Source organism: Nicotiana tabacum, chromosome 23 (genome assembly GCF_000715075.1).
Source record: "Nicotiana tabacum cultivar K326 chromosome 23, ASM71507v2, whole genome shotgun sequence".
Taxonomy (NCBI): Eukaryota; Viridiplantae; Streptophyta; class Magnoliopsida; order Solanales; family Solanaceae; genus Nicotiana; species Nicotiana tabacum.
The window spans coordinates 55,712,272-55,736,382 of NC_134102.1; positions in this window are offsets into that span (position 1 = coordinate 55,712,272).

Here is a 24,111-nt window from a genome sequence, read left to right on the forward strand (position 1 = left end):
CGCACCAGCCACATCCACATCCACTCTCAGACCAGCCACTTCGCAACCACCTGCCTCATTTCCTGCACTCTCGAAGCTTGGTCTACTGGCACAACATACCAATGCCAAAATAGACAGATTGACGAAAGAAGTTATAGCTCTCATCCGGCAAACACGGGGCCCTATCCAAACATCAGTGAGTGTTCTTCAAAAACAACATCAATCTTATGAACATCGACTCAAGCACTTTGAAGTGTGCCTTGAGAGGGTCGAGCGAGGTGAAGCTTGAGACATGCCTCAACTCAAAAATGATGTCGCTGAGCTGAAGTCAGAGTTGCACAAGGTGCAGAACCTTGAGTTTAATTTGACCTCCTTTCATCCAGAGGAAGGGGAGCAAGGCACTGGTACCTCCCACATTCCGAGCCTTGACCTTGATTTCACAAACCTCATGTCAGCTCCGGTGGCCCATGGTACTGAGGCTTCACAAGCTTCGGACTCTGTTGTGCACATTGACACTCATTCAGAAGAGGAATCCAGAGGGTCTGAGAGGGAAATTGATCAGGGGGAAACTGATGAGGAGGAAACTGATGAGGAGGGATTTCTTGAGGAGCATGATGATCAACAGGACAACAGAGGCAAACAGAGGTTCCACCTGTTGCTTCCACAGTGTCTGCCTCCAACCCCACAGCTGCCTCCGATGTTCCAGCCCCTCCAAGGGCCCAGTGCATCCTAGGAAGTCCCTAAACTTTGCTCTTACTTTCTCAATGTATTGGGGACAATGCATGCTTAATAGTATAGATTTCTATATAACAATGAAGTAGAACCCTTGGTAGCACAAAATGTTTTGACTTGTTTGGTGTTTTTGTTGTAGCTTCAAGCATGTAACAAGTTTTGTTGAATAACTTGCACCCTTCTAATTTTTTAAATAAACGGTTAGTCATTCTTGTGAAATCGAGGCTCACCCTTTGACTTTGTGCTTACTAAGAATCTCAAATATCATGTGATGAAGCTTTGAGTTGCCTTGTATTCACTTGAGGGCGGAAATTATGCAGAGTCGAACAGTTCATGCTTTGTGAGTTAGTGAGGATTTGTATAAATAATGCATGTGCTTAACTTGTGATGTCCAGAACTTGCCCGGTTGGTTTCTTAATGCAATTCTCAGGTTGATGATTGGGTGTTGAAATGATCTTAGGCTCTCTTTGTGATTGCTAACAAATTGCTTACCAAATTAACCTCCCCGGTACATCGATTATCCTAGTTAACCCCGTTGAGCCTTCAACCTTTTACTTGGCCACTAAATTACAAACCTTTACCCCTTTGGGAAATAATTCCCTCTGTTGAAACAATCCTTCCTTGAACGATTAATAATGAGGCTAACAGCATAAATTGGGGGTGTCAGTGTTAATTGGAAATTGGTAAGGTTGCTCTGTGCGTGTAGAAGAAAAAAAATCAAAGTTTTGTATATGAAGATATTCAAGCTCCAAAGGAAAAACAAAAGAAAAATATTTGTATATATAAAAAAAAATTGTGGAGTCTTGTGAAAACTGAAGAAATATGTTGAGGTGGTTCTATGTCGGTAACTTGAGGTCAATAAGTGCTATGTGGTAAAGAAACAAAGTATATGTAGAATTCAAGGAGGGTACAGTCACTACATTCCCAAATATTCGTCCAACCCGTCCCGAAGCTTACACTACAACCTGTGAAAAGTCCTTTGTGATTTACAACCAATTATTCCTGAGATAGCAGTGAGTTAAAATAAGGGCAAGCATATGGACTGATACTTGTAGCATTTAGCCTTCTTTCTGAGTGCAAGATTGTTTGATCCCTTGTACATATTTGTTGAGTTGGGGATTTTCTTTGTTGTGAGCACGCATGAATTGCAAGATTTAGCAGAAGTTAGGTTCTTGAAGTAGGATACAAATGCATACCTAGCTGTGGATAGCACTCTGTCATTGCGTTTGAGGCCCGAAGTTTAAAAATTGATTATTAGAGTTGCTAAATGATCGTTGTCTTCCACGAAGGGTGAATAAAAGAAGTTACATGCTTGTTAGCTAACAGTCAGCATAATCTACAGTAACTGCTGTTTTGTGATCTGTCGGAAATAGATTAGTATATGATAGGATGAATTTGTTTTAGTTGCTTGAGGACAAGCAAGCGTCTAAGTTAGGGGTGTTGATGTGCCGTAGAATTGCGGCTCTTTTGATACTAATTGCATAGACTTTCGCTTGTCTTATAAAGCATTTTAAGTTATTTCTTATGTAGTTTTGGTGTTTTGCAGCATACCAGACATGAAGAACCAAGAACACAGAAAAGATGACAAAAACCCATAGAAGGGTAGAAATGTGGCAGGTTTGCGACCGCAAAAGTGATGTGCGGGCCGCATACCAACCACAGAATGAAGCAGTTGTACCCAGGTTTTTAGAGAGGAGTCTGCGATCTATTATGTGGTCGCATAAAGCTTGTGCAGACAGAAAAATGATCGCATAAGTGCAAGGAAGAGTTCTGCGAGAGCAATTTTGCTGCAATATCTGCGATCATGAAATCAACGTGCGGACCGCATAACAGATCTGCGATGAATAATTGGTTAACTGGACACTTAATTATGCGATGGTATTGTAATTATGCGGGCTGCGAAGTGATTCTGTGACCCATTCTGCGATCGCAGATGTGATCTGCAGGGGTATTTTTGCCATATCCTGACCCCGACTTTTAGCCCATTATAAAGAGAATAACTAGGGTTTTTGTGGGACATCTTGTTAGAAAAAAAGGTTTCATTTAGAGCATTGAATACACCATTGTTTTGGAAGCATTTGAAGAGAGAATCTTGTCTCTTTGTAAGCTTTATGACTTTATTTATTTCTTTGTTCTTGGATTCTTGTATGAATATGTCACGACCCAACTGGAGGGTCATGACTAGCACCCGGGCCATACTTGCCGAGCACCAACGTACATTTTATCTAACCTTCCTTATTATCTTTAAGGGCCGACAAGATCAATATAAATGGTAGACATGGATCATGAACATCCAACAATGAAAGATAATGTCATGAACATACATAACATGGGACGACAAGACTGTCAAGAAACTATATATAAGGTACGAGCTACCATGAGTCGACACCTGTCTATGAGCCTCTAAAAGAACATAAGTGCTACAACATTGCCGGAACAGGGCCCCGACATACCCATAAGGTCTATAACAAAAATGCATACCAAGACCACGGCAAGTCCGGAGAAGGGATCTCGCCAATAACCGCTGAACTGGACAGCCTACTGTGGTGGGGGAGCTACGTCTACCTGTCTATCAGGACCTGCAGCACGACATGCAGCGTCCACAAATAAAAAGGACGTCAGTACGAATAAAGTACTGAGTATGTGAGGCAAGAAAGCATAAGTAAGAACAGTAATGTAAACACGAATAGAGAATATACAACCTGTGACATCTGGGTACCTCTGAGGGCTACTGACATGAAATACATGATACATACATATATATATACATAAACGTTTAAAACATATGCCTTTGTGGGCATCATCATCATCATATCGTACCCGGCCATAATAGGCTCGGTAAAATGTACCCGGCCATCATAGGGCTCGGTAGAATCGTACCCGGCCACGTGGAGCTCGGTAAAACCCAACTGATCAGTGGTTGCACAATAGGTGCCATACCCGGCCGACTATAGCGCGGCTCGGTAGAGTAAAATAGATACATATATATGATGCATGCTGGACTCGTTGGAATCATAATTTGAACCTTTCGGAGTGACGTAAGGTCGGTATCCTTCGTACACGTTATTAGGATTAACTCTTCATAAAGAATCTTATAAGAATCAGGAACTACCAACAACATTGATAATATAAGAATAAGAGAAGTAACATCAATATCAATCGTTTCATAAGAAGGGCAGCAATGTAAGTACTGCTAGCTTCTAAGAGTAGAGTATCTTTGGGAGCTCGTTCATTACATTATGTACAATTGGAGTCGTGCAAAAGAATGAAGGGGATAGCCTCACATACCTTGTATATACTGCCCAACCTCAAGCTATACAAATGTCACAACTCCTTAGTCTACAATAAGAGAAATGACACTATCATTATCGTTTAAGCGTCGTAACTATTATGTATCGACCACAACCTATTTTATGATGAAACGGACAGCACCTCCCCTATTTATATGACTTCCCACAAGTCAATACAATCACCAAACAGCCCAAACAACATCATTAATAATCATATTGAGCCTCCAAAACAGTCCACCAACCAACAACATTACTACCAAGCCTTTCGATATATATTTCACAAGTTCTAGCTTCAACGACTTAGCTGCAACTTGGATAATCTTAAATATATATAGAGTAAGAGGTTCCTTACCTTTAAACAGAAAGAACAACTCCAATTTGACCTTAATTTTCCACGAAATATCCCTTCAATTCTGCCACAAGAACAAGGAAGCGAAACTAGCAATTAATTCGGGTTTTTCGGCACTAGAATTACTTTAGAAGACTTGAAATCACCTAGGGTTGATTTTAAAAACTTGAAGGTGTATTTACAGAAAATAAAGCACTTAAAACAACCTCCCACACGTGCTGGAACAACACAAAAATCAGCAACAACAAGAAAAATAAGAAACTTACTAGCACCACGGGATTCCCGACATTTGATTTGTGTTGTTTGCCCTTTGTTTGGGTCTTGGATCATGAGAGAACCTTGAGAGAATGTTTTTAGGGTTATAAGGTCTGAATATACTGAAAAATAATGACTTAAAACGGGGTTGAGTTATCTTATATATGTCCAAATGTCTTAAACCGCCTTTGTGGGCCCCATAGAGAGCAGCTTGGCGCACTCTCGCGAAAACGCGAATATCTCTCTATTCCGAGATCGTATCGACGAACGGTTTAATGCGTTGGAAACTAGACTCATAGATCTTCAATTTGATAGGTAGATCACCCCTTAATTCCAAGCACATTTGGTGAAAAATGCAATAACATTTGACCTAAAGTTTAAGTAAAATTATAAACCTAAGTTGCGACAACTTTTATCAACTTTTGTTTCATAACTCGCTTGACTTCAAGACTTATGATACGGATATTATATGATTTAAATACATTAAAACATTACCTCTTGGGACAATTAATCACCTCTAGTGTTATCCGAAAATACGGGTTACAACATCCTTGATTCGTTTAACTTCAAATACTTGTTAACCACTCTTATACACCCTTGTATCGTTTAAGACCAATATGATTAACTTATTATCATCTCAAAGATAATCTCTTCTTGGATTTACGTCGACTACCTTACGGCGTGATCTATGATATGCGAATTTGGGTTGTAACATCCTCTCCCCCTTAGGAACATTCGTCCTCGAATGTAAGGGTTTATGGGGGTGTCTAACTCATCGTGGATTCCGACGGAGATTTCCGGCTGAGTTTCCGTTATAAAATGGACACTAGCAAAACTTGCAAGCAGTTAAACCCAACCTATGGCCATACAAGACTATACAAAGCATTATGGATATGTACATTATCTGCATATCACCATTTTGTATTAAAAAAAAGAGTATTCACAAGCTATTGCTTACCTCATAGAGCCGTTTCACCTTATAATGCGTCCTTCTTTCCCCCGGCATCCTCGTTATCTTCACTCTGGAATAGGTAAGGGTATTTAGACTTCATCTCCTCTTCTGCTTCCCATGTCATTTCTTCTATATTCTTGTTCCTCCATAATACTTTCACGGAAGCTACATCCTTTGTTCTCAGCTTGCGGACTTGTCGATCTAATATAGCCACTGGCAGTTCATCATATGATAGATCCTTTGTAACTTGTACATCTTTGATAGGGACGACCCGAGAAGGGTCTCCAATACATTTCCTCAACATAGATACATGGAATACCGGGTGGACAAATTCCAATTCAGATGGCAATTCTAACTCGTAAGCAACCTGTCCAATTCGTCGAAGAATTTTGTACGGCCCAATATACCGCGGACTCAACTTACCCTTCTTCCCAAAACGCATAACACCCTTCATCGGCGAGATTTTCAGGAAAACCCAATCACCAACCTCAAATTCCAGATCATGACGTCGGACGTCGGAATAAGACTTTTGCCTACTTTGTGCCGTCCTCAGTCGCTCTTGTATCACTTTCACCTTCTCAATGGCTTGGTGAATCAAATCTGGCCCATATAATTCTGTCTCACCGACTTCGAACCATCCAACTGGTGATCTACATCTCCTCCCGTACAGTGCCTCATACGGGGCCACTTTAATACTGGAATGATAGCTATTATTGTAGGCAAATTCTATAAGTGCCAGATGGTCATCCCAATTCCCCTTGAAATCTAGAACACATGCTCGTAGCATATCTTCAAGCATCTGGATGGTACGTTCAGCCTGTCCGTCAGTCTGCGGATGGAATGCAGTGCTGAGATTTACTTGTGTGCCTAAACCCTTCTGAAAAGACCTCCAAAAGTTAGCCGTAAATTGAGCTCCTCGGTCTGATATAATAGATACCGGCACACCATGAAGCCTAACAATCTCCTTGATATACAACTTCACATAATCTTCAGCCGTGTAAGTTGTCTTAACTGGTAGAAAATGGGCAGATTTTGTAAGTCGATCAACTATCACCCAGATGGAGTCAAACTTATGATAAGAGCGAGGTAATCCAATAATGAAGTCCATATTAATCACCTCCCATTTCCAGGTCGGAATCTCTATATTCTGAATCAATCCACTAGGTTTCTGATGCTCGATCTTTACTTGTTGACAATTAGGACACTAGGCTACAAATTCTGCAATAGACTTCTTCATGTTATCCCACCAATACTGCTCCTTAACGTCATGATACATCTTTGTCGAGCCAGGATGGATAGAATATCGGGACTGGTGAATCTCAATCATAATCTTCTCTCGCAACCCTGCCACACTAGGTACACATAATCGGCCCTGGTATCTCAGTGTCCCATCTCCTCCGATCTTGAAAGCTGTAATCTTACACTGCTGAATTCCCTCTCTCAATCTTACTAAGGTAGGATCTTCATATTGCCGTGCTTTTACCTCGGCTACCAAAGATGATTCTGCTGTATTCTGTACAGTAACACCTCCGTCATCAGAGTCCAACAATCTGATTCTCATATTGGCCAGCAGGTGAAGCTCTTTGGTCAACCCTTGTCTACCTGCCTCAATATGTATTAGGTTTCCCATTCACTTACGGCTGAGAGCGTCTGCCACAACATTGGCTTTACCAGGATGGTGCAATATCTCGATGTCGTAGTCTTTCAGTAATTCAAGACACCTACGCTGCCTCAAATTCAACTCCTTCTGCTTGAAGATGTATTGTAAACTCTTGTGATCTGTGTAGATGTCAACATGGACGCCGTATAAGTAGTGCCGCCATATCTTCAAAGCATATATTACTGCAGCCAATTCCAAATCATGAGTCGGGTAATTCTTTTCATGCTTCTTCAATTGTCTTGATGCATAAGCAATCACCTTCCCACGTTGCATCAATGCGCACCCCAAACCTATACCTGAGGCATCACAATATACCACATAACCTTCTGCTCCTTCTGGGAGAGTGAGCACTGGCGCGGATGTCAATCGATTCTTTAGCTCCTGAAAACTATGTTCACAAGCATCAGACCACTGGAACTTGGTAGCTTTCTGTGTTAACTTAGTCAATGGTGCTGATATAGAGGAAAACCCTTCTACAAACCGCCTATAATATCCTGTTAGCCCCAGGAAGCTGCGAACTTCTGACGGTGTTGTAGGTCTCGGCCAATTCTTCACTGCATCGATCTTCTGAGTGTTGACACTAATACCCTCATCAGATATCACATGGCCAAGGAATGCTACTGAGTTCAGCAAGAATTTACATTTAGAGAGCTTAGCATATAACTTATGATCCTGAAGGGTCTGGGCATAAGCCTGAATACGGGAAATATCCATGACCTCTACCAAGGAGGCTGTTGTGCACTCATTTATCAGATGTGGTCCCAACCCGTTCACGAACAGGTGCACCCTATCACTCATCTCGGCCACCATATGGGGAGTATACCTTGCTAAAGAATCAAACTGTATACTATACTCTCGTACACTCATATTACCCTGTCGAAGGTTCAAGAACTTATCAGCTCTAGCTCGTCGTATCTCAGCTGGCAAGTAGTGACGAAGAAAGGCCTCAGAAAATTCCTTCCACACGACTGGAGGAGCATTTGGACCCCTAAATCTCTCCCAACTATCATACTATAAAATCGCTAAATCTCGTAACTGATAAGAAGCCAACTCTACTGCCTCCGTATCACTAGCATGCATAACCCACAATGTACAATGAACCTGATTAATAAATGTTTGCGGGTCCTCCTTGGGGTCTGATCCGGTAAACACTGGAGGGTCTAGATTAATAAAATCACGAACTCTCGCACTAACCGGTTTATCAGTAGCACCGGTATTCTGCCTCTGAGCCTGAGCAGCTACCAAGCTAGTCAACAACTGCACCGCACTGCGCATATCGTGGTCTGTAGTGCCAGACGGAGGAACTGGATGTACTGGGTGCCTCCTAATATCCTCTGGAGGAGACAGAGAGGTATGAGACAGCATCTCACTCTGAGGCTCACTTTGGCCTGCTATGGATGGAGGCACCTGAATGTTACCCTCTCCCACAGCTGTATCAAGCCGTTTACTAATCGCTTGCTTCCTAGTCGAAGGCATCGCTAAAAGAAAACAAGGTGAATATTAGATATGAACACTTACGACTCAACTCTACGCACGATCTAGATTCAGGAAGAAGGTAACAACCCTAGATGTCACGTAGCCTCCTGATTATAAATGTGGCGCGCTACACATCCATAATCAAAACTCTACTAGACACGGCTCATAGACAACCCCTAGGACAGACTTGCTCTGATACCAAGTTTGTCACGACCCAACTGGAGGGTCATGACTAGCACCCGGGCCATACTTGCCGAGCACCAACGTACATTTTATCTAACCTTCCTTATTATCTTTAAGGGCCGACAAGATCAATATAAATGGTAGACATGGATCATGAACATCCAACAATGAAAGATAATGTCATGAACATACATAACATGGGACGACAAGACTGTCAAGAAACTATATATAAGGTACGAGCTACCATGAGTCGACACCTGTCTATGAGCCTCTAAAAGAACATAAGTGCTACAACATTGCCGGAACAGGGCCCCGACATACCCATAAGGTCTATAACAAAAATGCATACCAAGACCACGGCAAGTCCGGAGAAGGGATCTCGCCAATAACCGCTGAACTGGACAGCCTACTGTGGTGGGGGAGCTACGTCTACCTGTCTATCAGGACCTGCAGCACGACATGCAGCGTCCACAAATAAAAAGGACGTCAGTACGAATAAAGTACTGAGTATGTGAGGCAAGAAAGCATAAGTAAGAACAGTAATGTAAACACGAATAGAGAATATACAACCTGTGACATCTGGGTACCTCTGAGGGCTACTGACATGAAATACATGATACATACATATATATATACATAAACGTTTAAAACATATGCCTTTGTGGGCATCATCATCATCATATCGTACCCGGCCATAATAGGCTCGGTAAAATGTACCCGGCCATCATAGGGCTCGGTAGAATCGTACCCGGCCACGTGGAGCTCGGTAAAACCCAACTGATCAGTGGTTGCACAATAGGTGCCATACCCGGCCGACTATAGCGCGGCTCGGTAGAGTAAAATAGATACATATATATGATGCATGCTGGACTCGTTGGAATCATAATTTGAACCTTTCGGAGTGACGTAAGGTCGGTATCCTTCGTACACGTTATTAGGATTAACTCTTCATCAAGAATCTTATAAGAATCAGGAACTACCAACAACATTGATAATATAAGAATAAGAGAAGTAACATCAATATCAATCGTTTCATAAGAAGGGCAGCAATGTAAGTACTGCTAGCTTCTAAGAGTAGAGTATCTTTGGGAGCTCGTTCATTACATTATGTACAATTGGAGTCGTGCAAAAGAATGAAGGGGATAGCCTCACATACCTTGTATATACTGCCCAACCTCAAGCTATACAAATGTCACAACTCCTTAGTCTACAATAAGAGAAATGACACTATCATTATCGTTTAAGCGTCGTAACTATTATGTATCGACCACAACCTATTTTATGATGAAACGGACAGCACCTCCCCTATTTATATGACTTCCCACAAGTCAATACAATCACCAAACAGCCCAAACAACATCATTAATAATCATATTGAGCCTCCAAAACAGTCCACCAACCAACAACATTACTACCAAGCCTTTCGATATATATTTCACAAGTTCTAGCTTCAACGACTTAGCTGCAACTTGGATAATCTTAAATATATATAGAGTAAGAGGTTCCTTACCTTTAAACAGAAAGAACAACTCCAATTTGACCTTAATTTTCCACGAAATATCCCTTCAATTCTGCCACAAGAACAAGGAAGCGAAACTAGCAATTAATTCGGGTTTTTCGGCACTAGAATTACTTTAGAAGACTTGAAATCACCTAGGGTTGATTTTAAAAACTTGAAGGTGTATTTACAGAAAATAAAGCACTTAAAACAACCTCCCACACGTGCTGGAACAACACAAAAATCAGCAACAACAAGAAAAATAAGAAACTTACTAGCACCACGGGATTCCCGACATTTGATTTGTGTTGTTTGCCCTTTGTTTGGGTCTTGGATCATGAGAGAACCTTGAGAGAATGTTTTTAGGGTTATAAGGTCTGAATATACTGAAAAATAATGACTTAAAACGGGGTTGAGTTATCTTATATATGTCCAAATGTCTTAAACCGCCTTTGTGGGCCCCATAGAGAGCAGCTTGGCGCACTCTCGCGAAAACGCGAATATCTCTCTATTCCGAGATCGTATCGACGAACGGTTTAATGCGTTGGAAACTAGACTCATAGATATTCAATTTGATAGGTAGATCACCCCTTAATTCCAAGCACATTTGGTGAAAAATGCAATAACATTTGACCTAAAGTTTAAGTAAAATTATAAACCTAAGTTGCGACAACTTTTATCAACTTTTGTTTCATAACTCGCTTGACTTCAAGACTTATGATACGGATATTATATGATTTAAATACATTAAAACATTACCTCTTGGGACAATTAATCACCTCTAGTGTTATCCGAAAATACGGGTTACAACATCCTTGATTCGTTTAACTTCAAATACTTGTTAACCACTCTTATACACCCTTGTATCGTTTAAGACCAATATGATTAACTTATTATCATCTCAAAGATAATCTCTTCTTGGATTTACGTCGACTACCTTACGGCGTGATCTATGATATGCGAATTTGGGTTGTAACATCCTCTCCCCCTTAGGAACATTCGTCCTCGAATGTAAGGGTTTATGGGGGTGTCTAACTCATCGTGGATTCCGACGGAGATTTCCGGCTGAGTTTCCGTTATAAAATGGACACTAGCAAAACTTGCAAGCAGTTAAACCCAACCTATGGCCATACAAGACTATACAAAGCATTATGGATATGTACATTATCTGCATATCACCATTTTGTATTAAAAAAAAGAGTATTCACAAGCTATTGCTTACCTCATAGAGCCGTTTCACCTTATAATGCGTCCTTCTTTCCCCCGGCATCCTCGTTATCTTCACTCTGGAATAGGTAAGGGTATTTAGACTTCATCTCCTCTTCTGCTTCCCATGTCATTTCTTCTATATTCTTGTTCCTCCATAATACTTTCACGGAAGCTACATCCTTTGTTCTCAGCTTGCGGACTTGTCGATCTAATATAGCCACTGGCAGTTCATCATATGATAGATCCTTTGTAACTTGTACATCTTTGATAGGGACGACCCGAGAAGGGTCTCCAATACATTTCCTCAACATAGATACATGGAATACCGGGTGGACAAATTCCAATTCAGATGGCAATTCTAACTCGTAAGCAACCTGTCCAATTCGTCGAAGAATTTTGTACGGCCCAATATACCGCGGACTCAACTTACCCTTCTTCCCAAAACGCATAACACCCTTCATCGGCGAGATTTTCAGGAAAACCCAATCACCAACCTCAAATTCCAGATCATGACGTCGGACGTCGGAATAAGACTTTTGCCTACTTTGTGCCGTCCTCAGTCGCTCTTGTATCACTTTCACCTTCTCAATGGCTTGGTGAATCAAATCTGGCCCATATAATTCTGTCTCACCGACTTCGAACCATCCAACTGGTGATCTACATCTCCTCCCGTACAGTGCCTCATACGGGGCCACTTTAATACTGGAATGATAGCTATTATTGTAGGCAAATTCTATAAGTGCCAGATGGTCATCCCAATTCCCCTTGAAATCTAGAACACATGCTCGTAGCATATCTTCAAGCATCTGGATGGTACGTTCAGCCTGTCCGTCAGTCTGCGGATGGAATGCAGTGCTGAGATTTACTTGTGTGCCTAAACCCTTCTGAAAAGACCTCCAAAAGTTAGCCGTAAATTGAGCTCCTCGGTCTGATATAATAGATACCGGCACACCATGAAGCCTAACAATCTCCTTGATATACAACTTCACATAATCTTCAGCCGTGTAAGTTGTCTTAACTGGTAGAAAATGGGCAGATTTTGTAAGTCGATCAACTATCACCCAGATGGAGTCAAACTTATGATAAGAGCGAGGTAATCCAATAATGAAGTCCATATTAATCACCTCCCATTTCCAGGTCGGAATCTCTATATTCTGAATCAATCCACTAGGTTTCTGATGCTCGATCTTTACTTGTTGACAATTAGGACACTAGGCTACAAATTCTGCAATAGACTTCTTCATGTTATCCCACCAATACTGCTCCTTAACGTCATGATACATCTTTGTCGAGCCAGGATGGATAGAATATCGGGACTGGTGAATCTCAATCATAATCTTCTCTCGCAACCCTGCCACACTAGGTACACATAATCGGCCCTGGTATCTCAGTGTCCCATCTCCTCCGATCTTGAAAGCTGTAATCTTACACTGCTGAATTCCCTCTCTCAATCTTACTAAGGTAGGATCTTCATATTGCCGTGCTTTTACCTCGGCTACCAAAGATGATTCTGCTGTATTCTGTACAGTAACACCTCCGTCATCAGAGTCCAACAATCTGATTCTCATATTGGCCAGCAGGTGAAGCTCTTTGGTCAACCCTTGTCTACCTGCCTCAATATGTATTAGGTTTCCCATTCACTTACGGCTGAGAGCGTCTGCCACAACATTGGCTTTACCAGGATGGTGCAATATCTCGATGTCGTAGTCTTTCAGTAATTCAAGACACCTACGCTGCCTCAAATTCAACTCCTTCTGCTTGAAGATGTATTGTAAACTCTTGTGATCTGTGTAGATGTCAACATGGACGCCGTATAAGTAGTGCCGCCATATCTTCAAAGCATATATTACTGCAGCCAATTCCAAATCATGAGTCGGGTAATTCTTTTCATGCTTCTTCAATTGTCTTGATGCATAAGCAATCACCTTCCCACGTTGCATCAATGCGCACCCCAAACCTATACCTGAGGCATCACAATATACCACATAACCTTCTGCTCCTTCTGGGAGAGTGAGCACTGGCGCGGATGTCAATCGATTCTTTAGCTCCTGAAAACTATGTTCACAAGCATCAGACCACTGGAACTTGGTAGCTTTCTGTGTTAACTTAGTCAATGGTGCTGATATAGAGGAAAACCCTTCTACAAACCGCCTATAATATCCTGTTAGCCCCAGGAAGCTGCGAACTTCTGACGGTGTTGTAGGTCTCGGCCAATTCTTCACTGCATCGATCTTCTGAGTGTTGACACTAATACCCTCATCAGATATCACATGGCCAAGGAATGCTACTGAGTTCAGCAAGAATTTACATTTAGAGAGCTTAGCATATAACTTATGATCCTGAAGGGTCTGGGCATAAGCCTGAATACGGGAAATATCCATGACCTCTACCAAGGAGGCTGTTGTGCACTCATTTATCAGATGTGGTCCCAACCCGTTCACGAACAGGTGCACCCTATCACTCATCTCGGCCACCATATGGGGAGTATACCTTGCTAAAGAATCAAACTGTATACTATACTCTCGTACACTCATATTACCCTGTCGAAGGTTCAAGAACTTATCAGCTCTAGCTCGTCGTATCTCAGCTGGCAAGTAGTGACGAAGAAAGGCCTCAGAAAATTCCTTCCACACGACTGGAGGAGCATTTGGACCCCTAAATCTCTCCCAACTATCATACTATAAAATCGCTAAATCTCGTAACTGATAAGAAGCCAACTCTACTGCCTCCGTATCACTAGCATGCATAACCCACAATGTACAATGAACCTGATTAATAAATGTTTGCGGGTCCTCCTTGGGGTCTGATCCGGTAAACACTGGAGGGTCTAGATTAATAAAATCACGAACTCTCGCACTAACCGGTTTATCAGTAGCACCGGTATTCTGCCTCTGAGCCTGAGCAGCTACCAAGCTAGTCAACAACTGCACCGCACTGCGCATATCGTGGTCTGTAGTGCCAGACGGAGGAACTGGATGTACTGGGTGCCTCCTAATATCCTCTGGAGGAGACAGAGAGGTATGAGACAGCATCTCACTCTGAGGCTCACTTTGGCCTGCTATGGATGGAGGCACCTGAATGTTACCCTCTCCCACAGCTGTATCAAGCCGTTTACTAATCGCTTGCTTCCTAGTCGAAGGCATCGCTAAAAGAAAACAAGGTGAATATTAGATATGAACACTTACGACTCAACTCTACGCACGATCTAGATTCAGGAAGAAGGTAACAACCCTAGATGTCACGTAGCCTCCTGATTATAAATGTGGCGCGCTACACATCCATAATCAAAACTCTACTAGACACGGCTCATAGACAACCCCTAGGACAGACTTGCTCTGATACCAAGTTTGTCACGACCCAACTGGAGGGTCATGACTAGCACCCGGGCCATACTTGCCGAGCACCAACGTACATTTTATCTAACCTTCCTTATTATCTTTAAGGGCCGACAAGATCAATATAAATGGTAGACATGGATCATGAACATCCAACAATGAAAGATAATGTCATGAACATACATAACATGGGACGACAAGACTGTCAAGAAACTATATATAAGGTACGAGCTACCATGAGTCGACACCTGTCTATGAGCCTCTAAAAGAACATAAGTGCTACAACATTGCCGGAACAGGGCCCCGACATACCCATAAGGTCTATAACAAAAATGCATACCAAGACCACGGCAAGTCCGGAGAAGGGATCTCGCCAATAACCGCTGAACTGGACAGCCTACTGTGGTGGGGGAGCTACGTCTACCTGTCTATCAGGACCTGCAGCACGACATGCAGCGTCCACAAATAAAAAGGACGTCAGTACGAATAAAGTACTGAGTATGTGAGGCAAGAAAGCATAAGTAAGAACAGTAATGTAAACACGAATAGAGAATATACAACCTGTGACATCTGGGTACCTCTGAGGGCTACTGACATGAAATACATGATACATACATATATATATATACATAAACGTTTAAAACATATGCCTTTGTGGGCATCATCATCATCATATCGTACCCGGCCATAATAGGCTCGGTAAAATGTACCCGGCCATCATAGGGCTCGGTAGAATCGTACCCGGCCACGTGGAGCTCGGTAAAACCCAACTGATCAGTGGTTGCACAATAGGTGCCATACCCGGCCGACTATAGCGCGGCTCGGTAGAGTAAAATAGATACATATATATGATGCATGCTGGACTCGTTGGAATCATAATTTGAACCTTTCGGAGTGACGTAAGGTCGGTATCCTTCGTACACGTTATTAGGATTAACTCTTCATCAAGAATCTTATAAGAATCAGGAACTACCAACAACATTGATAATATAAGAATAAGAGAAGTAACATCAATATCAATCGTTTCATAAGAAGGGCAGCAATGTAAGTACTGCTAGCTTCTAAGAGTAGAGTATCTTTGGGAGCTCGTTCATTACATTATGTACAATTGGAGTCGTGCAAAAGAATGAAGGGGATAGCCTCACATACCTTGTATATACTGCCCAACCTCAAGCTATACAAATGTCACAACTCCTTAGTCTACAATAAGAGAAATGACACTATCATTATCGTTTAAGCGTCGTAACTATTATGTATCGACCACAACCTATTTTATGATGAAACGGACAGCACCTCCCCTATTTATATGACTTCCCACAAGTCAATACAATCACCAAACAGCCCAAACAACATCATTAATAATCATATTGAGCCTCCAAAACAGTCCACCAACCAACAACATTACTACCAAGCCTTTCGATATATATTTCACAAGTTCTAGCTTCAACGACTTAGCTGCAACTTGGATAATCTTAAATATATATAGAGTAAGAGGTTCCTTACCTTTAAACAGAAAGAACAACTCCAATTTGACCTTAATTTTCCACGAAATATCCCTTCAATTCTGCCACAAGAACAAGGAAGCGAAACTAGCAATTAATTCGGGTTTTTCGGCACTAGAATTACTTTAGAAGACTTGAAATCACCTAGGGTTGATTTTAAAAACTTGAAGGTGTATTTACAGAAAATAAAGCACTTAAAACAACCTCCCACACGTGCTGGAACAACACAAAAATCAGCAACAACAAGAAAAATAAGAAACTTACTAGCACCACGGGATTCCCGACATTTGATTTGTGTTGTTTGCCCTTTGTTTGGGTCTTGGATCATGAGAGAACCTTGAGAGAATGTTTTTAGGGTTATAAGGTCTGAATATACTGAAAAATAATGACTTAAAACGGGGTTGAGTTATCTTATATATGTCCAAATGTCTTAAACCGCCTTTGTGGGCCCCATAGAGAGCAGCTTGGCGCACTCTCGCGAAAACGCAAATATCTCTCTATTCCGAGATCGTATCGACGAACGGTTTAATGCGTTGGAAACTAGACTCATAGATCTTCAATTTGATAGGTAGATCACCCCTTAATTCCAAGCACATTTGGTGAAAAATGCAATAACATTTGACCTAAAGTTTAAGTAAAATTATAAACCTAAGTTGCGACAACTTTTATCAACTTTTGTTTCATAACTCGCTTGACTTCAAGACTTATGATACGGATATTATATGATTTAAATACATTAAAACATTACCTCTTGGGACAATTAATCACCTCTAGTGTTATCCGAAAATACGGGTTACAACATCCTTGATTCGTTTAACTTCAAATACTTGTTAACCACTCTTATACACCCTTGTATCGTTTAAGACCAATATGATTAACTTATTATCATCTCAAAGATAATCTCTTCTTGGATTTACGTCGACTACCTTACGGCGTGATCTATGATATGCGAATTTGGGTTGTAACAGAATAGCTAGTTTTAAATACTAAGGTTGTGGGCCCTAAATGGCTGTAATGTTAATGGATGTTTACCTTTGAATATATATATAATGGTTGGTTGGCATTTATTCATTTATCATGCTTCATTTAATGTTGGTGGTTGTAAACACTGACTAATGCCATTTCATTATATCTTTACTTGGAAAAGTGGGTTAGGGTTTGGTAGAATTGAATAGCAAAAACTCAAGGCTTTAAACCTTGTTTAATAGAATCGCTTAGGGATAAGTGGGTTCTATTTGGCATAAATTGGTTGTTCTTAATTGTAACTCTTTTATATTTGGGAAAATCATAAAGAGAAAATACTACTTAACTATTGGAAAATATTGGGTAGTCATTTAGAAACCATTTGCATATCAAAGGACCTTCCATTAGGAATATATCATATTAACACCGATAGCATTACATTCCATTGATGGGGACACAACCTTGGTTTCCTTAATCAACTTGATTACAATACCATAACAAAATAGTTTTCTCGATAACTCATAATTACAACGCTCTCTTTTAAGCTACCGGAGTAGGATTACGACTTAAGTCAAGTTTCACACTATTCAAGTAACCTTTTTGCACCTATTCCCTGTGGGATTCGACCCCAACCTATTTGGGTTATTACATTTGACATCGGCCACCTTACACCCTTCATTTAGGTGTAATTTGAGCGTATTAATGGGATCGGGTCATTCGCCTCGGTAGGATATTATAACACACACTTATGGGATCGGGCCATTCGCCTCGGTAGTATCATGTATCACATTCTTATGGGATCAGGCCATTCGCCTCGGTAGAATTATGTATCACGCTCTTATGGGATCAGGATGTTCGCCTCGGCAGTTCTATGAAACTCTCTTATGGGATCGGGCCGCTCTCCTTGGAAGAATCATGTGAAATGCTTGATAAGGAGTCTGTGTACTCATGAGTTTCCTAACTTAAGATGTGACATTGATTTGGTATTGACCATTACGTATTCCATTTGAGGAGGTATCCGATAATTGAGGACTTTTGTGTTCATTGTCCAGCTGTAGACTGTATTAGTTGCATATATCAATACTCGTTGTTACTTACTATAAGCATTGTTACATTTATTTCTTTGCATGACTTCATATAAGCATTTCCTTCTGAAAAACTTCTATGTGGTTAGAGTGGATTGTCCGAAGCCCTTCCTGATAATGTTGTTTTGGTTCTTGTACATTCCTTGCTGGTGGCGTTTCTTTTAAGTCTGAGGTGTTCCTAGATAGTATCTTTAGATTGGAAAATATGATTCATTCTGAGTTTAATCTTAATGTCTCCTGAAATTGATCTTGTATTACACTTATATACATGTGTATCTATTTTATTTTACCGAGCCTCGTTATAGTCGTTCGGGTATGACACCTATTGTGCAACCACTAATCAGTTGGGTATGATGAAACATGATGTGTGATGTGAGGCTATCGAGTCATCTTAAGGCCAACTACGCCGAATCCTAGTGAGGCTAGGAACAGTTAAGGTCTCCTGAGGTCGGGTATGCACGAGTCCTCTATGAGGCCGGGTATGGAGTGATGTGATATAAGATTTTATCGAGCCCTTGTGTAGTCGGGTATGACCGAGTCCGTTTGAGATGAGGTATGCTGAGTTCTATTGAGAGAGGGTATAACTGAGGTCTCTTGAGGCTGGGTACTAAAATATATGATATGATATGCCCCAAAGAGCAGCAGAATAGTACTATAATATGTATATAATGCACATCCCCAAGGAGTGGCCTCAATATTACAAAACTTTCATACATTTGAGATTCATGGTTGGACACTGTGCACCCCGGGATGCTTGTCTTTGGTATTCAGGTTAAAGTTGTGTGCACATACTTCTTATGTTATGCCTTCAATATACATGTATATTATCATCTTTACATACTCAGTACATCTTCCATATTGGCGCCCTTTATTTTGTGCGTTGTGGTCATGCCCATAGGTACGAATAGGCCCGTTGACGTCCCTCCCTCATAGGGTGCTGATTTCAGTAGTTGGTTGTCTCACTCCACTTCTCCTAAGTAGCTGTTTTAGATGTCGATAGGTACTGAAGTGTATGTTCTAGTCATTTTGGGTACGTAGGGGTCTTGTCCCGGCCAAGTTGTGTCTAAAAATATTTTTGGCACTCTTAGAGTCTTGTAGACTGGTGTTCAGATATATGTAAGGGTTGGTTATGACCTTCTTGGCAACGGTTATGAATAAGTATAAAATGTCAATGTCTCTTTCATAATTAGTTGTGCATATTTTAATTTTGGTATTACACTTGGAGGCCTTATTGGCCCAGATTCCATGTGAAGAGGTCTAAGTATCGAGATGGTTGTTCGAATGAGCCTTGGGGCATCGTGTGCCGGTCGCACCTCCCAAGGTTGGGGTGTGACAGTTACTTGGATTACCTATAAGTTTTGGTTAGGTGCCATCATGCCTTTGTTGATTTTGGGTCGTGACAAGTTGGTATTAGAGCTATGGGTTCATAAGTTCGATGAGTTACGAGAAAGTTTAGTAGAGTCTTTCAAATCGGTATGATGACGTCCATACATATCTTCGAGAGGCTACAGGACATCAATGAAACTTCCCATATTCATTTCCTTGTCATGCGACATTGTTTCAACTTGAAGCTTATACCTTAGATTTCCTTCCATTCACTCATATGTGATGTTGCGCACTCAGTATAAGCTATGTACCGATGGGTTGTGGTGTTGTGCATAGACTACGAACGTCTATGGATGCTTGATTATAATTGCATTATGTCGTCTAGTCTCGGAAGTGGAAGTGGTGGTAAGTTTTTCAGTTGTTCCTTTGTGGGATGCAGTGGATTCTTGTATTTGGTTGATGAGTGCAGACTTGGGATTGATTGCTTAGTTGTAGTGACCGTGGTAGGGTCATGGGAAGATGTTTATTTGAGGCTAGCCGGTGGGATTTGAGGTTGTGTATTTTGTATGAGGCTTCTATTTAGTGGAATACGTATAGTATCATTTCAGAGCACTTGGGAATGTTGGCTTGACTGTCACATGGGTGAGTATGCACTTGGCTGAGTCTTTGCAATGTTTTACGACTAGAGTCACATGTGTTTATGAAGTATTCAGCTGATTAACAGTGCGAGACCGGTGCAGCTACAAAGGAAGGGTGATATGAGTTACATATGATGTGTTCTATAGCTTCGAGCCAAGTGGGGTAGTCTGCTATCCACGATTGTATTGCATAGTCAGGCGTAATATTAACTCTCGGAGTAGGATGAGCTTGTGGAGTGGCTATGATTTGAGAGAGATTTCATCGCGGATGATTTAGAGCAAGGGATCGGTTGGATGAAGTTCGTACAACACCTTATTAGAATATAGAGGTCTTGGGATGATTTAGGTTTGATACTCATTGCGGATGTAGTGTGCAAGAAAAAATAATTGCTTGGTTGCTAATTTTAGATATCCATGTGCTAGTGGAGCACGGGTTGTTCGGTGCATATTGGGGATTAGAACAAGGTGAATGACTTTCGAGAAGGTTCCAATAGGCTCGGGAATCATATGTGGTAATTAAGGATTTTTGGATTTGTGTTTGGCTAGGACTTGGGGCTTGCATTGGTTGGTGACGAGACTTGCAGAATTCTATATCATTATTGATTATACATTGCGGTAATAGAAAGGTGAAAGAAAAAACTTCAGATTCATTAAAGGATTCTTCAGTGCAGGCATTTTCATGTTGAAGTTCTCTTGCTCATAGCAGTCTATATGACTTGGTTGATTTAGACGGATTTAGTTCTAATGATTTGGTTATGTGCAAATGGATTCCGAAGAGTTTGCGATGGTTTGGTCATGACTTGCAGATAGCGTACTCTGCATGCATGAGGAAGTTTTGTTGTGTGTTGTGAGTTTCTTCTCTATGGGGGTCACATGGAAGGTTTCTGGTTGATAGGGTGTCTATCCTACTTGTGATTCCAAAGTGATAATGGGGTTCTTAGGTTTTCATATGATGGCATGATAGATGCGGTGTGACGTGTAGGATTAAGAATTGCATGTATAAGTTTGTGTTCCAGTTTTGAAGGGAAGGTAATTAGTTATAGATAGCATAGACGGTTTCAGATGCATAGAAGAATGGTAGCACTATCTGGTATCACCTAAGAAGGGTGCACATTTCAGATGGCGCATTGTGCCTTGACTTGAGGATACTTGACTAGTCTTACGCTAACCGCCACATTGTTGACTATTGACTTTCGGATTTTGCTACGGGGCGCGGGAGATTTTTTTTGGGGGGGGGGTATTTCTTGCGAGATGATTATGCCTTAAAGATGTGTCTGTTATTTGAGTTGTGAAGTTGGGATCAGATATGGTACTTAGAGGAAGATTGTTCCTCGGTTGCAGACGGTGAAGGTATGTTAAGAAGTTAAAAACTGATCGTATGTTTTATGGATAGGTTATTGTGGACTTTTTGGAGGTTATCTACCTACTTTGGGAGGATCAAATTTGATTTGGAGGCCATTGGCAGGCCTAATGAGGATGTGTATTCTACATTGGGTCAGATTTGTTTACTTAGCACGGCTATTGTTAAGGGATGTGTCATTTGGTTATAGTTGAACTTGTTTGTGTCTAATATGGTCCATGCGTTACTCTTCTATGTTACGATGGGTTGTGAGATCGTTGACTATTTACATACATGATACAGTTCTGCTTGGGCCTTATGGTGGAATTCGAGCGAGATAGCTTTTTGAGTATTGAATGGTTGATTGCGCCCTGGTTATGGTCTTATTGTTTGTGGTATATTGTGCTATCAGTTTATTCATGGTAATGGTCATGCGCTTCATGTTTCTTTTGTTGATATGCATATGATTTTTGATTGTGAGCATCATGGCTCGACGTATTGCAGGTGGATCGGTGTTTGGATTGAGTCACGCATTGCAGGAGAGTTATGTTGGGATATGACCCTTTGTGCTTATTTCGTGCATTTTGTTTCTCCTTTATGTGATGAGTTCATATCATTGGGCTTTGTGGTGGTATCTGTTAAGCTTGCAGGACGGTTCTCTCATTTGATTCTTTTTCCATCATTGGGTACATTCGAGTTGTTACTTGTTTGGTGCACAAATTGCACTGTAAGTAGCTCAAGGTAGTGCTGGTGTTGCATGTCAGTCGAGCAGCTTGTACTAGATGATATGAGGTTATGGGACCTGGAATGAGTGCTATCGAATTTGATTAAGGTATGTTTGGAAGAACGACGCCCCTATTCGGCTTAGAATTTGGCAATGTTTCTTGTCAGGCGAGAGAGCTCCACGACTTGTTGATCTGATGAGTGGTTATGAGTTTCTACGTGTTTCCTTCATCATTGGCAGTGTACGAAGGTTTAGAACAAGGTTTTATTTGATATGAGGTTAGTTACCGGTACCTAGTTTGTTATTGAGTAGCTATTTTGGTAAGAAGTTATTGCTTTGATTATCTACGTTATATGGTGTCATGTAATTATATCTTGAGTTATGGTTATGGCTTGATACAACTTGTTAGACTTATACAATGTATAGATGCGAGAATTGGGTCTCATGATGAATTCCAGATGTTGGAGATTGAGTTCTAAGGTTTATGGACTAAGATTGGAGGGGGAATCATCAATTAGGATATGTTGTCGGGCTTATATGGATTGAGGTGACGTAAGATAACCCATGGGTAGGTGTATGGTGAGTTTATATAGTGGTTTGATGGCTTTGGAATGACTTTTGGCACGTTCGAGGATGAACATATGTTTAAGTGGGGGAGAAGGCAAGGACCCAACCAATCGTTTTAAGCATTTGCATTCAATATGGTGGTTTCACGTCATGAGTATGTTCATATGGTATATTATGACTTGCATGTATTGTCAGTTTTGATTTTCGAGTATTTCGGGATTGATTTGGATGAATGATTCTCAACTAGAAAGCTTTAAGTTGGAAGAGTTAACCAAGTTTGACCTTTGTATATTTGACCACAGATCGCGAATTTGATGGCTCTATAAGGTGCGGATGGTAATTTTGGACTTGGGCGTATGCCCGGATTGACATTTCGATATTTCTGGAAGGGTTTGGCTCTATTTGGCAAAATTTTGCAATTTGAAGGTTTAGAAAGTTCATAGGATTGACAGGGAGTTGACTTCAATGTTATCGGGTTTGGATTGTTGTTCCGAGGAATTGGACTAGATCTATTATATTTTTTGGAACTTGTGTGAAAACTTTTAGGTGATTCAGAGTTGTTTAGACGTGTTCGGCGTATGTTTGGAATTTTGAAACTTGAATTAGTTCATTACGCTCGAATTGAGAAGCGATTTGTGGTTTTGATGTTGTTCGGTGGGATTTGAGGCCTCGAGTAGGTCTGTGATATTTTTTGGGACTTGTTGGTATGCTTGTACAGAGTCTCGAGGGGCTCGGGTGAGTTTTGGGGTGGTTATGGATCATTTCAAATGGGTTTTTTGTTGCTGGTTTGTTAGTGTCCGGTAAGGTGTCGTGATAGAGAGCAAGTAATCGTGTTCGGGAAGAGGTAGGTGAGCTGGAGGTTGTTTGATGGGCTTGGTACTTTACTCTTTGCGTTCGCGACTGGGAATACGTGTTCGCGTTGTAGAGCTCGGAGCTGGTGGAGGTGCCTTGGTGATCGCAGAGGGTTAGCTAATTTGTGCATCGCGTTTGCAGTACTTGTGACACGAATGCGGAGGTTATTCCTTTAGTATTGGCATTTTGTGTTTCGC